The 16,621-nt window shown below is 42.0% G+C and overlaps 1 protein-coding gene across 1 annotated transcript in view; it reads left to right on the forward strand.

Annotated features, from left to right (window-relative positions):
• Positions 1 to 450: 450 nt before the first annotated feature.
• CCDC77 (coiled-coil domain containing 77) overlaps positions 451 to 16,621 on the forward strand; it is a 504,734-nt gene continuing 488,563 nt past the window's right edge. Inside the window, exon 1 of the mRNA XM_069628598.1 lies at positions 451 to 760. The gene's annotated coding sequence lies outside the window, so the exon portion shown is untranslated. The remainder of the gene's footprint in view (positions 761 to 16,621) is intronic.

The following is a 16,621-nucleotide window of genomic DNA, read 5'->3' on the forward strand; positions in this document are numbered from 1 at the left end:
AAGAAGAAATAGAAGAAGGTCCTGTGTCGGAGGCGGGTGCCCCATGGGGTAAGTACTGTGACGAGGAAGAGTAGGGCTAGGAGCAATGAAGATTCCCGGTAAGTAATCAGAACATCAGTCTCCCTGTGCCACCTAGCTCCTGTTGCCTCACAACTCGTACTGAAAGAAACGTCCCAATACCAGACAGTTAACCCTCTGTCGCTTTTCTGCTCTCAGATGGCCAAATGGCATAGTGGTGAAGAAGTACTTAACCTGGCAACAGTGTTTCGAATTCTCAGCATTAGTCCTGTAAAGAACAGCGAGGAAATTGTTAGACAACTATTAAACAAAACAAATCACCTACTGTTTACTCACAGCCTAAAAAGTATAGGGGGACCCGATTCAGCTCTGTGAAAAAAGTGGGCGGACACCGTCCACCTGGTATAGCCTCGACTTGAGCGAGGGCAAATCAACACAAGTTCCCAGGGTACTGTTCTCCAGAGCGGGCGGCAGCTCGTCATCGTGCTTGTGGAATGATCACGTGTAGCGCTTAGTGTATGCTGGGTACTTGAGTTCCATGGAGAGTCTATGCAAGGTCACGTGAGGCAGACGCGTTGCTAGGGCCGTTCCTCCAATTGGAGCTAGTTACTCCCTTTTTGGTTTGTCAGTTGGGCAACATCTGCCGCCTCTAGTGCCGCGCTGCTAATGCGAGGAAGAGGATGTGTTGCAGCTGACCCTACGCTGAAGACAGAAGCTGCTCCGTGGAATTGCTGCGGTACAGGTACTTTGTCCCATTTTTTTCTTTTAGATCAGTTCATTGTACATATCCGCAGGTCGTGTGGGATCCTGCGTTTGATATTCACCACTGAACCGGCGAGACTTCTTTTTTTATACTGTGAACATGAATTAACACCTAATCCGAATTATGTGAAAGTATCACGTTTTGCACCAATTAATTGCAAACACGTTAAAGTAGTTGGTTAAATCATTAGATCTTTATTCATGTTATTAAAGGAGCATGCATGTCCTCTGGTTTGTAGCACCGTACCCGTTACTATCACGAAAGTGCAGTGACGGTCCTAGCTACAACAACAATAATAATGCAGCTTGCATAACATCTCTGGAGATATGCATACGTGTCTAGTTGGCATTCTGGGGTGAACTGGTTCGATTGTGAGGTAATTTCTTCCATTTTGCCACATAACATGAATCTACATGCAAAGTATCTGCGCAATATTAGAATTCTAAAGACCACCACACCTAGATATGCAGTTACGCCACTGTGTGCACACTATTGCATATTAAAAATACGTAGAACTGGGGCCCTAAAATCATTTTCTGTAAGACTTGGCATGTCCCTTTGCTGTGTGTGCACGATATACATATTGGATACAAAATTGAGGGGCGGCTCTAATGCATCGTGATGCAATATTTGGGGGCAGGGCCTAAAAAGGGTCCCTCGCAGCCCCAATATCCCCAAGTAGCTAATAAAGCTTTAAAAGAGGAGTGGCCTGTGTAATTAATGGAGTGACCTAACCGAGCCAATCGAGTTTACATATATGCAATGAAAGGGCACATTTTCTGGTTTAAAGGATGATTTTAAATATGGTTAATGTGTGTAAAAAATGTTGACCAAAATAAATATATTCAAATATGAAACAGAACATCAAATCAAAAGGGGTCAGTACTTGCAATCCTCCAGTTCATCTGGAAGAAATCCATTATTTGTGCATACTACTTAAAGTCATTTAAATAAGTAATTTGGTAAAAAATAATTCCTATAATGAACGCATTGCCAATTCTAATTCTAGTATGAAGGAACTATTTACCATATTAAAATAACTTGAGTCCCTGATCTCTACACCTGACATATGCAATAAAAACAAAACCTGGTGTTCAGATATTCAACAGGCACTAGCTAATAAAATTAATACTCTCCAAAACAAAATACAACTAAAGAAAGATTCTCTGAATTTACCACACTCGGCTAATACTATCCCACTTAATGACACTCCAACTACTCAGATTCTGTTTCAACAAAACATCTGCCCTAGAGGTAGAAAAAAAATCATCTTATCCCTTAAGCCATCCAATTGCAAAGGAGATACCTGTCCAGCGCCGATCATAAAAGATGCTGCAAGAGACCTTTCACAAGTTTATCTCTAAACTGGTTAACGTTTCATTCTCCTCTGGCACCATCCCTGCCAATTTGGAACAATCCTGGGTTCTCCCACTTCTAAAGAAGCAAACCTTAGATCCACTTATTGCTACCAAATACCGCCCCAACACGATGGTACCATTTCTACTGGAAATATTGGACAAAATTGCCAATACACAGATTCAAAAATACATTGAACTACATAAACTTCTAGGGGTTAGACAATCTGGCTTTCGTCCTCTACACAGAACAGAAACCGCCCCAATTGATCTGAAAACTCAGATTGATGAGCTGAGAGATAAAGGGAAGCCAGCACTACTTCCATTACTTGATCTCTCAGCTGCATTTGATTTAGTAGATCATAAGGTCCTTTGCAGACACCTGCACTCAGCAGCCCACTTCTCCACGGAGGCTATAAAATGGATTGAATCCTTCCTGAGCGAGAGAGCCATGAGGGTGTTCTCCCCATCAGCAGCGGCAGATCCCTCCCCGATCCTATGTGGGGTTCCCCAGGGTTCATGCGTCTCCCCTACTCTATATAATATCTTCACCAAGCCTTTGTTTGATGATCTGGACCTTCTGGGTATCACCTACACTAACTATGCAGATGATACACAGATTCTCCTCCTGCTTTCTGGGGATCATTGCAAGGACTTGGCGTTGGTGAACAGGGTATACCTCATCGTTCAGGCATGGATGGCCATGCACGGTCTATGCCTGAATGACGACAGGACAGTGCTCATAATTCTGGGTACTCAGTCTAACATTAACAAATTAGGTCATAAATATTCCTCATTTACCATTGATGGAAATATTATTAAGGTATCCAAGGAGGTAAAAACCCTTGGTTTCTACCTTGACTCCACCATGTCTTTTGTTAAACAAGTTACATCTCTAGCCTCTACAACCGCTTACACATGTAAACTCATCAGAGCTGGCAAGCCCTTTCTTTCAAATGAAAGCTGCATTATCCTGGCTACAGCTTTCATTCTCTCCAGATTAGATTACTGCAATGCCCTCTACAGTGATGCCAATAAAGCAATCATTCAGAGATTACACATTTTGCAAACTAATGCTCTAAGAGCTGCTCCACATTTCCTCAACTAAACTTCAATACAAGTGGCTTTCCACCTAAAACAAAATACAGCTAAAAATTGCCTCTTTGGCTCATAAAGCCCTAAACGATGTTGCACCTAGTTACCTAATAGACAAACTGACGAGGAGAACCTCCAGTAGGCCTACAAGAACTGGAAACACCAATTGCCTTGTGGTACCAAGATTCAGGCTCACTAAGATTGGTGGTAACAGCTTCCCTGTAAAGGTTGCTAAACTTTAGAACTTCTTGCCTCATGAGTTGAGAGTAGATCAACCCTACTTACACTTTAGGAAGCGATTTATCACCCATCTCAACCTGACTGTTGGTTAGGTAGTCTCTCTCCTACAGTTCACTTCACCTCCTTGACATTGTCCATCTTGTAAATAATTTCTTGAAACTGTACTGTATAGTGCAACTGTATAAAACATTTTACCTCGTACCTATCCTTTGACTGTAAGTAATTCTTTACCTGTATATGTATGTGGTCATTTTCGATTTATTTGTAACCTTGTCAGCCTTGCATCTTCTTATTTTCTGAGCCCTGTTACCTACGGGTTTTAAACAGACCAGCATAAGGTTTTTTATTTGTGCGGAATTTAAGGTGATAGACACATCACTGAATGACCACAATTTGTTGACTGCAAAATTCAGGTGGGTATATGTCTTGGTAGTAATGCCTTGCATGCAAATATGATGGTGAACATAGGGGGTAATAGAATAGCAAAGAGAATAGGCAATGTTGACAGATTGAACTAAAATGTATTGGCTTATTTCTCTATTCTTCTTGGGAAGAAAATGACTCGAGTGTTTTCAAATCTTTGTGTGTATGGGTTCGATCAGCAAAAGGTACGTAGGGGAAGAGCAGAGTTGGTTCGTACACACCCATTTGAGGTTGTAGTGCAGGACAGAAAAAGGACATTAACGAGGGACATCGGGGCCATAATGAGGAGCGGACTTAAGGGTCCTGATTGCAAAGAAAGGGTGAGACACACGAAAAAAGTTTATAAGAATTGGATGAAGAGCTATAAATGTGTTCAATTGCAAAAGGAAGTGGAAAAGGTGCACCAAATAATAATTAATAGGAACTATGTTCACTTCTGGGCTTTGATAAAGGATCTATCTAAGCCCCAAAACCACATCCAGAGTAACCCAGTTGCAGAGGGCGTTTGGGAAAGTTATTTTAGTTTTACATATCATTAGTCGGAGCATCCCCTACCTTATATCCATCCGGAGGAGCCATGGTCTGTCTTTTTCAGTGGATTTGATTGAAAGAGCCATAAAGCAATCCTCTGGGTCAAGGACACCGGATCTGAACAGATTGAACAATGCCGTGCTCCAATGTGACCCTTTCTCTGGGCCAGGGTGCTCTTTGTATTCTTTTTTAACATTGGTTCTTCAAAAGATATTCCCCCGTCTTGGAATTAATCTGTGATTTATACCAATTTACAAAAAAGGCGATGGGAATTAGCCCCTCAAATTACTGACCCATCTCACTCCTAGCCAAATCTTTTCTAAACTAGCGTTAGAGGATTTGGAGACTGGGCGTGTTACTTGGAATGGCTACAAAAACATCCAACAAGTTTCCGCAGGGGGCTATTGACGGCAATCAATGGTCTGTTGGTGTATTCTTTACAGGAATCTGTGAGGGCGCCGCATTGCTCTAATATATATGTATATGGCTTTGGTGGATTTCTCCCAGTCCTTTGATTCAATGAATCAATCACGACTGTGGGTTAAGTTGAGGGCCTGGGGGGATATCATCTCTCTGTTGAAAGTGGTGGTACGACTGCACGAAAATAGTTGTCTTAGGGTGAGGTTGACCACAGGCTGGGAGCTCTGACGGCTCCGATTCCAATGTTTAGAGGTCTTCGTCGGGGATTTGCCTTGGCGCCTTGCCTGTTCAACCTTTACCTCTTTGATCTGGGTGAGTACTTGCAGACTTCATCTTTCGCTCCACGAGGATTACGACTTTGAACATTTAACTTAAGCGGATGACTTGATCCTTTTTAGATAGAACCCACATTGGCCTACACAGTCAATTAAATATGGTGGGTCAATATTCATTGGGAAATTAACTTGTGATTAATGAGAAGAAAGCGAACATTATGTGTTTTTAATAAGAATGTAAATTAAAGGATGACTTTCAACTGGGAAATAAATGATCAGAATACTCTTGTAGAAATTAATTTATTATGGTTTCCATTTTGAAACTGTCCCGGGAATAGGTGTTTCGTTCTCTAGCATCATTGCCAAAGCTTCTCAGTTAAGCGTGCAAATGAAAAAGATTAACCAAACATTTTGTTTCTCTATTGAGCAGTAGGTGGATTTTTTATATAATCAAAGCAGTGCCCACACTGTTATACGGTATGGACCTCAGTGCCGTTTTTCTAGTTACTTAGATTATGAAAAGGTTGAGGCCAGGGTCTGGAACAGGGCATTGCATTTACCAGATAGTTTGCCAATGGTTGCCTTCAGATACGAATTGGGGCTATATTGTCTCTGATGTGTCATTTGGATTGGAAAATGTTGTCATTTTATTGGAAATGTTTAGACCTGCTTGTCTGGTCCTTATTCTCTGATTTGTCATTGATAATGAGGCATACATATTTTTAACCATTGTTAAATTTCCAAAGGTGCGCAGTGACCATTTTAAGTAGTTGCGACCTGTCTGAGGAGATCTTGGCTCTGAACCTCGCTGGTGTTAAAAAAAGGCTGTTCGAACACTATTGAGAGCATAAATAGAGTAAGAACATGGAAGTTGCATAAACGTCTGTCAGTTTTAGATGGGGCACTTTGCAGGGATATCTTAAAATGATTTCCAAATGCATACTGGAGGACTCTGTTTATGAGGTATAGATTAAATCTTCTGCTGACGGGTGAAGTACGGAGAGTGTGATCTCCTGCGTGTGAAGGTGTAATGGGTAACTGATCTGTGCAAGGGGGGAGTGATGCAAACGAGGCGGACCATCCTGGTGGAAGGGCCTGCGTTGTAGCAGCAAAGAACGCTGCTCCTGTGCTGCCATGTGCATAATGTTTCTGCAGTTGTATTCACTATGCACTCCTATTCATAATTCTTTACATTCAATTGTACTAAGTAGCAGAAATGCTTTTAATAAATTTAAGGTGCAGGGGAGGTAAATCAACTCTGGCATATAGGTTGTGAAATGTATAAAGACAGTGCAAGTTCCTAATAAAGGAACTCCCGTTCCCTGCACACTTTCACAAGCTCAATAATAGAGCCAAACAATCTGGGTTAAATTTTAGTGACACAATATGTGTATTATGTACAGTTCTTCAATTATTTAAATTCGCAAAAAAGTAGTTTTTATCTTCAATGCTAACTCCAAGTCATTCTTTATAATCTTCATGTGTAGTTTAATTTTTCAAAAAATGCCCTTTAACCTAGATTGTTTGGCTCTATTATTGAGCTTGTGAAAGTGCAGGGGACAGGAGTTCCTTTATTAGGAACTTACACTGTCTTTATGTGCATAATGTTTGGCAGCTAAATATTAATGATTTATGTTTAACTTTCTCAGACGGGGCAGCATCAGATTCCACGATGCAGGAATTGTTAGAATTAAATGATGAAGGAGCTTAATAGATAACAAAATGGCTTATTACATTTTATTGTTTTAATGTTCTATCAGGATTGTACATTTAATATGTACTCTAGCTTATTTTAAAGGATCGAACTGCGTATTTTATGGACATTGTGACAATGATTTATTTGCACTGTTTATCTTATTGACTATTTTAACTGTCTTTATGATTTATTTGTGTAAAGGTTGTTGTGAGCAACAGGTTTTCACAATACTAAACATTAAAGGCATTTTAATGATAATTATTTAATACAATGTATAGCAAAAATCAAACAATGTATCTATCTTATTTCCCTTTCCTGTTTTAAAAAAAAAACTTTAACTGATGCAATTCTAATCATTACAGAAGGTGATATCTACTGGCAAAGGGCAGTATAGCCACTCATATTTTAAAGACATTTGGTGAGGGAGGTCAGTTCGGAGAGCCCTGGCAGATCCCTGGCTCAATGGCAATGTTTGGAGACTGCCAGCACTGAGCCCTGTCTAGCCCTGACAAACTTAAAGTCCTGAGTAGCAGAAAGAAACATGATGGGAGCCTAAAAGCTAGGAATGGTTTTTCATTTTAGACTTCACTCTGGAATATTTGAGATCTCCTTAAGCTATGCTAAAGTTCTTACTAAGAGCAAGACGTAGACACCCTCCACAAGACTGTTGGTGAGCTCTTCGTCACGTGTTGAAAGACCACAAATGTGTCAATCTTGAGGGTTTATTTAACACTATTTGATTTAATTATGCTGGGTCCAGTTGCTCCTCTTGGCCTTTAGAAACTTGCTCACTCTATCCCATAGAAACATTATGCGCTTTTAATTGTACAATTCTTGGCATCTGTAGATGTTCTTGTTCCTCCTAATCTTGAAATGTCCTTTGCACATGGTCTGCTCGTTAGACTCCCTTCGTACTTTGTCTTCATCTCACAACAGCATCCTTGGTCTCAGTCCAATGACCTCCTTTATTTTGCAATGTAAAAGCAGCCTCTTCATAGTCTTTTCACTTCAGGATCCTGGGCTTGAATTTTGAGGTAGCTTGGTTGGTTGACATAAGCTGTCGTACATCTTCTTCTAATGGCCGTCCTAAACATTGAAGTTATACAAACTTGCTTATAAGGAGGTATATGTTATTTCTACCTTGTGTTACGGCATATTTACAGTTATTGACCTGTGAGTTACTTCATTCATCTTTGTGTTCATGATTACTGTATCATTGTATATGTGTTTCTCTTAATGCTCCAGGTACATCGTCATCCTTAAGTATTTTCATAACGTTTCAGCATAGGTTCTATTATCTTCGTTATGACATTCTTTTGCCGTCGTCCGACTTAACGTACATCCATTCTGTTCAAGGCTGCATTTCGATAGCTCGGCAAAGGGCATCCTTCTTGGTAGCTTTCCTTCATTATATCAGCTTGTGCGTACACTCTAAATGGTTGCCTGAGTGCATATCGTCTCTCATATACTCAACATGGTACAGGAATAATGTATGGATTCCCAATTGTGGCTCTTCTTTCATTCCATTGGGATGGTGGCAAGGGGAAGAGCTCGGGGAGAAAGTGTTCACCTGCTTCTTTACACCACCCTCAGCCTGACCCCCATTGAAACCCCCCTTCAATGCATACCTTCACCTCCTTCTCTCCAATCTCACACCAGGAGTTCCTCTTGCTCCTAGAACAAAGCCGCCTGTTATGCTCCCGTGAAGACCCCTGCCTGCCCACCCGCCTCAAAAACATTCTAGTCTCAACCTGTGCAAGCAGTATTGCATGCTCAATCCTCAACCTCTCCTTAACATCGGGAACCTTCCCAGAAGCCCTTAAAACCTCCTACATCAAAGCCCTCTTCAAAAACATACACTCGACCTACTCCTCCCCCAGAACTAATCTCCAACATCCGCTTCATAGTCAAACTCCTGGACCGCACAGCATACAAGCAGCTTGGCCTTTTCACTGACGCCAACAACCTCCTTGACCCTGCGCAATCTGGTTTCATACCGCTCTGAGGAACAGAATCCTCTCTAGTGTCAGTCTGGGATGACCTAAATGGAACAGCTGATGCAGAAGGCTGCGCTGTACTCTTCCTTCGTGACCGCTCTGCCGCCTTAGATCCCTTCGATCACACCATTCTCCTAGACAGGCTACACTCTTTAGGAATCAAAGACACTGCCCTCTCTTGGATCTCCTTTTTAATGTCCAATCGCTCACAAATCATGCTTCTCCACCCGTTCACTTCCACCTCACGACCAGTAACAAAACTGGTTCCACAAGGAGCATTCCTACCTCCCTTGCTCTTCGACGTCTATCTAAACCCTCTGCCTGAACTCATCTGATCCCACAATCTTACCTTCTACAACTTTGCAAACCACACCCAGATCATTCTGAAAATCCCCCAACTGCCCAGATCTGTCATCATGCCTCTCTGAAATTGACTACTGGATGACGACCAACTGCCTCATCCTCAATCCTGGGAAAACTGAAATCGTAGTCTGTTGGAAAAACACCCTCATCCCCAAACCAATTCCCTGGCCGCAATCCCTAGGCCCCACACTGACAACCTCCACCTCAGTGAAAAACCTTGAATGCACACTGGGCATGGATTTATCCTTCTCCCAACACATCAGCTCTGTATCCAGAACATGTTTCTTCCATCTACGCATCCTTGGGTGTTTTTTTTTTTTTTTTTTTTTTTCCCCCTACCTCATCTATCCTCCCCGTTTCCCGTTTCTCCACCATCATCCTCTCCGCTTAGACTGCGCAAACTGCCTGTCCCTAGGCACACCAGCGTGCATCACCCGCCGGGCCATCCACCACACCGGCCTGGAATAGGCTCACAAACGCTGACCCAAACACAACAACACTCCTATCCACTAATAGCCCACAGATGCCGGGAGCGTTGGCAGAGGTACACCGTCACAAACCATCATCCTCTCCTCATACCCGGCCCCCCCACGTCTCTCCGGATCACTCTCCCTCTGCTCGGACTCTCCTTCTAGTGGGACCATGAATAGCGAGACCAGCCAATCGCATCGGACCAAGAAAATGAACACTGCAGTCGAACTACATCCAAGCGTACGGTACGTATATCTTTCACCACATCTGTGGACACAGGCACAGCCACCCATCCATGCATCCTAGAATGCAGCAATGGCTATGCTATTCTGATCTAGCAGCACACATAGCTGTCCACACTGAAACCCCTGACGTACCTCAACACCTCTGCCATTAGTATACAGCAACAACCAACTAAACAAAATTCGGTTTAGCTGGGCACACATCGAATCTTCAGCATTACCCATCAACCGCATCCACCAATCAACCGCATCCACCCACGTGCCTGACCTCCGAGCTGTTTCCTGGATCCTAGCGAATTACCTAAGCCCTAACCCGGCAAAAATGCACACATGTATCATCTAAATATAAACTCTTAGAAGCTCCTGCACATGGACTGCCCTCACTAATGGCATTCCAACCACAAAGCGCATCAAGGCCAAATAAATGGGGAAAGGGCACTAGTGAGTAATACAATAAACCTTTCTGCTTGTAAGTGATTTGAAAAATGCATGCATTGTGTATACTGTGCATATCATATACTCTACAGACAATCTGCATTAGCATTAACCAGAACTGAAACATTTGAGGAGAAAGAGCCACACTGTTCATTGTATTTACTGCAGCTATTAATTAAACTGCCCACTGGTGGAGCATTATTGGAAATCAAATCCGTGTGAAAAAAATATTTTTACTGCTGAAGAGTCTTACAGGAAGAGCAGTCTGGAACTTGAGCTGACACAAAACCAATGACTTTTTAAGAAAAAAAGTGGGCAAAATATTTGTGCCTGTTGATTTAAAATAACTAGGGATATTTCAGGAGGGAGAAAGTAAGCCAATGGAAAAAACTTTTTAGCTAAAGTAGTCTTGTGCTTAATTAGGGCGCGCTCGCATTATTTGCGTAATGCCAATACTTGCACTAGTGCTTTATTCCACGACTTGCTGTTCAGTAAACCATTTTTGCTATTCTTAGCGCAGTGGTTCAAATGAGAAACAAAAAAGTGAAGGTGCTCTGCAAACAAGGCATGTAAGAATGAAGCTTTGCACGTGAATTTTGCTTTCCGTAAGCTTCAGAGTGTTCCTTTGGACAAATGCTTGCCTCTAAGCTAAGAATGTACACATCTTCTCAATCTTTAAGAACCAATCAGGATAGAAAGCTTATTGTACACAGATTTCGGAAAGAAAGGCGGTGGATGGTCTTTCGTAGTCCATGCAACCACCCCCCTTCCCATCCCCGTAAAGAGCTCCATCTTTTGACCTCACAGAAGCAGCTTAAAACTTTTCTTTTAAATACGGCCTTAATAATGAGAACCACGATGTTCTGTCCTATCCCTTCCCTGATATAGCTTAGCAACGTCTTTTGTCCTATTTCCCATTCATCTGCAGCACCAAGACCGCCACGGGTATTCGTTGCACTTAATAAAAGAGCACTAACATAACATAAAAAACACCCTTTGCATTGGAAAGCTACTGTGTTACCGACCCTATTGAGCAAAGTAAATTGTGCAGACGATTATAAATTCACTGCCTCTCTAAAGGTTCTAGTAAATCATACCCCATTTGAAATTGGATTGTTTTCCACATGGTCCCTCCTGTTCAGAGATTCCACTTTTGTGTTCTTTTTCTTTGCACCATCTTGTTTTCAGACCTCGCTTCTTCAGTGTGCAATGGCGTTCAAGCCTACCTTATCACTTTGCTCCCCATTTCTGTCTAGTTTCCCGTCCTGATGCCCTCTCTCTTCCGGTGCACCTTCCGCATTCCCACCTTGCAGGCCACATGTTCTCGTACAGTCTTCTTCCGTATGCACGCCCCTTCCCTGCTTTATTTAGTCTTTCTGTTTGGGTTCATGATCCGACTGCTCCAAATACTCTCCCTCTCTCTCACATCTGGGTAGGGCAGAAATCTGCAATCTACAGCTCCCTCAATGTTTTTGACTACTGTGCTCACCCCTCACCACTCACTATGCTTTTTAGGCCTGAGGGGGTTGTGCTCAAAAACATCTGGAGAGCCCAGGGTTGCAGTCCCCTGAGGTAGGGCCCTCAATATGCCTTCTGTTAATACATCTAACAATTTGTAGCAGATCCCTCTCTGACTACCATTGTTGATATACTGTATCCATACGTGCCAATGCATCCATTGCAATGTCATTTGGGCCTTGATTGCCTGAATAACTGTAAAACCAATGCTGCCTGATCCGCTGTCAGACTAAAACACTCCTACAATAGGTAACCATCTTCATATAGTGCTGCTGATAATGTCACGCAAAGAAAGCTGTAGAAAAAAAAGGGTAACGGATTGAATAACGTTGTTGCCATTTGTGTCCCATTTTCGCATACATCACCAAAATGGAAGCCTGTAATTTTTCTGATGATAAATTGCACATTTCTGCGTTTGGTTGTACTTTTAAGTTGGACCATGCATGACTGTGGCTGCTATGAATGGAAAACCCTCGCAATTTAAATCCCTTTACAAAGTTGTTTCTTTTCCTTTGTGATATGGAAGAAATACTGAATTCAGGCGGATAAAACAAACCATTCAAAATGGTGCACTACTTATGTCTATTGTGATCAGATTATTTGCTGATGGGTCTAGTCTGGTCCCTCCTCTCGTCTGAAAAACGCCTTCACCCACAGGACTGGAGATGCTACACTCTGTTTATTCAATGCTTAAATATATGTCTCCCTTTTTCTGAAGCAGTCTTCTCTTTCGGTGTCCTCGTGTGTTGACATGCGTTTTATATTGTGTCTTAAGATATTTCCTAGTGCGCTGTTTATTTAAGATTCTGATGCAATAAATCGGTGTACCTACTCTGAAGTAATGTTTTACATAGGTTTCTTAATGTGGGGGTAAAGAAAGTGCATGTTCGACGGAATGTTTATATCATCAAGTTAGGAAAATGCTTCCTTTCCCGTCACTCAAAATACTCTTGTTTTCATATTCTAAAATCTATAAATACATTGAAAAAGGGAGCATCGAAATGTAAATTCATGGAGAGCCTGACTTTATTTTTAGCCATTACATTGACTGAAAGCGTAAATGAACTAAACCTTCCCTTCTTTTAAAAACAGCAATTTTCAAGTAGCAAAGAATTTTTTTTAAACGTAGGGGGTAAACTGCACATATAGCTCACTTCCTGAACTTGCTGTTTGGAAAGTGTTGGCAACATTCCACAGCTCCTACACACTATGCCTGCAAAATGGCACAAGAAGATTTGACATTTTTCTGTTATTGATTCGGAATTGGATATACCAAATTCATATTTCTCACAGAGACCATATGGACTACTAGACATCAAAAATAAAAGTCCAGTTTTTCAGACCAAGGGCAAATCTGGAAAATGTAAATTGGAGTTTGCGATATCGCTAAAAAATGCCTCATGTGTTGTAGTTTAACGTGTCCCATTTTTTTCTGTAACCTTTTACATTATTATGTTTTTTGGTGTTACATTGCAGTTAATACGGCTAGAACCTCTTGATTAAAAAAAGCCATATGTAGTGATAAATCTTTCTTTCAAGCCGGCTTACCATATACCATTGCCCATCACTCTTGCCCTGCTGCTTTCTATCTCTTTTCATCATCTTTACGGGACTTGCGGCAAAAAAGAGGGCAGTTCTTCCATCTTCGATATATGTTCCATCTTCGATATATGGTACATCATCTACATCTGACTTTATTGCATGAAATAATTGCTAATCATCATCAAATGCTGGATTTACCCAGGGAGGGGTAAACATTTAAAGTTGCAAGCTTCTAGTCCTGCATGAAAATTAATTTGACTGCTCTGTTCGCCACGTGCACAAAGAACACAATTTGTTAATTGCCAGGCGTCACTTGTCACTCAACAGTGGCTAGTGGCGAGTGCACATCTTGAGGTCTGATTTAACTATAGGGGTCCATTTACTACTAAAATTGTAGTTTAGTTATGTAATCATTTGCCTATTTACTAAAAGTCTGGGTGTTGCTAGTCCTGCATCTGCTTACCTGTTATCAGCTGTCTCATTATTCAATACATATCTGAACACCAATAAGGAACAGCCTTATGTAACTTTCAGTACTGGACATGCTTAGCCATTTCGTTTGGAGCTGGAAAGACAAAGCATTGTAGTGTACCTACTGCAGATTCACAAATTTGAATATTAGGATTTCTTAGTTGATTAGAGGTTGATAAAATAATCTTTAGTTGGGCACCAGTAACACCCCTAATATAAAGTGCTGCAGAAGTGCAGCACTAAATTATTGTTTTTTCTTTGGTCTTCAACACTAGAACTAAGTATATTCCTGTTCTGCTGTATCCACATAATAACAGCTGTAGCATTCGGGTCATCGCAAGTGACTTTCTTTGGTCAAAATGGAATAAGCATCAGAGTAAAAGAAATTACTGAGGGTGCATAGGGGACGAAATTGGAATTCATAAAGTAGGAGCTGGAAGTAGCTCCTGTGACTCGGGAATTTCCTCTGGCCAGGAGATACTCATCTGGACCCAGGAGCTATCTAACTTTCAAATGAGATACAACTAGAACTGTGCAGTGTGAAGGCAATATGGAGTAGATTCAGACAACGGATTCAAATTTGTTCTCAAACCCCTTTATTTAACTTAAATAGCATGGATTAAGGCCTAACTTGCCCTGTGTGAAGATGGTGTTTCCCTACCTAAAGAAAACTAAGGATAATCTGTGTCAGGAAGTTCAAATCAAATGTCTGTATGTGTCCAATACCTATACTTGCCCTCACAACTAACTGTATGCAATGTGTAGGTAGGGGTGTCAGCATCAAAATGATAGTGTTCAAAGGAAAGTTCAGAGCCTCTTCCAGCTTTCGGCTTATGATGAGCTTCCCCTTCCCCAAGTTCAAAACAGTTAACAAAATATTGGGGTTCCCTTCTCCAAGAGTTCAAATCTTCTAACTTTCAAAAATAACAGTTCCTTGGGACATTTCCCAGCTCATTTAATATCAATACTTTGTGCCAGTTCACTAAGACAGTTCTGTTTCTTAACTTCAAATTCCCATATGAGGCTGTTGTTAAACACAAGCTTCTTTATGCATGCTTTCATTGTTTTTTTTCCCCATGCAGGGAACTCTGTCTAGGCTCAGTTGTCCGACCACACGGTCCACCCATTACAGGTCATGCAACCGATAGCCCTTCTTACTGTTTCCATCAACATCTATCCACTGCTTCCATCCAACAGCGATGTTTAGTTGAGTTCCCAGTGTTGCACTCTTCAGACACTGTACTGTGACTTGCTTATCCACCATGCACTTTATTATACTTTTCTGTATTCTTCTGGCTCTTTCCAATACATGTTTCCTCTTAGCCTGCAATTCATGTGCGCCTCTTAGCTTTGGGACAGTACTTGGTTTCATACAATACATTCTGTGATATCTGCCACATGAATTTGCTTTTACTCCATTCATGAGTATTCAATTTGCGTTTTACTCTTTGCAGCATTCAAAAGTGCTTTCAATAAGTTTCAGTTAACTCAGTATTCTAAAAGTACTTGCTTCAGCATTTAAAAGTACTTTCAGTTTGTTCAGCATTCAAAAAGGACTTTGTTATGCCTGACTGGAGTGCCCCGGTAGGAGTGTGTCACTTCTTTACACTCACTGGTCGTACATAGCAGTTTCCTTCCTTCTGTATCCTTTGCTACGGGTTTCTCCAGGCTTCTTCAGCTCCCCGGCTTCCCCAGACTTCGCCTCTCCCTCGCGGCATCCACAGAGGGAACTGCTTGCTCTCCTGGTTTCCTGCGACTGGGGTCCATGGCATTTCCATAGCTTCTGCTGCGCCGACCCGCTCAGGAGGGTAACGGCGCCTCCAGACCCTCTCACCGCTGACCACTGAACCAGTGTCTCTTTCTCCTGCACAACATTGCTCCCAGCGACTGGGTCTCCAGCTTCCTTCTTTCCAGCCGGTTCTCTCTCTTCCAGTGCGGCTAGCATTTTTATATACATCAGGTGTATTAAGTGACCCCAGGTCAACGGTGTGGGTCATTGAGTTCAATTGCCTGACTACGGAGAACTCCATTTGGCAAACATGCCTGGTTGTTCCACTGGTATGCCTCCATATCCCTCTTCTTCGGCTCAGTACCAGAGTAGTGTTTGGAACACTATGATTTAATAAAAGGAGCATTTATACATACCATGTCACAATGGCCTTTCTGTGGTCACCTGAGAGGAGGATTCAGGGGGAAAAGAAGTGAGGACTCCCTCTGGTACCTCAGAACAGTACATATGACCATTCATGTTTACTAATGCACCTTTTCATTCCGAGGCAGTGTTAATATTCAGATGGGTATATTTGTGTGGCACCAGTTGGCTTGGAAAGCCAAAAGTAGCTCCTGGTAGATGCTTGAGCCAAGTTAACAAGGCTCTTCTAGGTCCTATGCAGAAGCTAAATGGCTCCCAGCAAGTACGAACCCCACTGCGTGACGTGTATTCATTTTACTACCTCTCCATTATACACTGTGTGTCTGTAGGGACAAGAGTCGTGGTCCAGGATAGAATCAATTTTAAAAATCTTGTTATCACCCACCCCTGTCTTTTGAATGACGCCCTGCAATACCTGGCTGACAAAATAAAGAAAATCCCTACGGCGAGGCCTATATGATTCCTCTACACTGCCTCGTCACACCCAAGTTCCACTGCGCAAGATTGGTGTCCAGCTTCCCAGTCCAGGCATCTGCTTTCTGGAACCAACTCCCACCCCACTTGAGACGCAAACCTTCCTATAACGGCTTCAGAAAGCACCTCAAGACGCACCT

Source organism: Ambystoma mexicanum, chromosome 12 (genome assembly GCF_040938575.1).
Source record: "Ambystoma mexicanum isolate Mex_15411 chromosome 12, UKY_AmexF1_1, whole genome shotgun sequence".
Taxonomy (NCBI): domain Eukaryota; kingdom Metazoa; phylum Chordata; class Amphibia; order Caudata; family Ambystomatidae; genus Ambystoma; species Ambystoma mexicanum.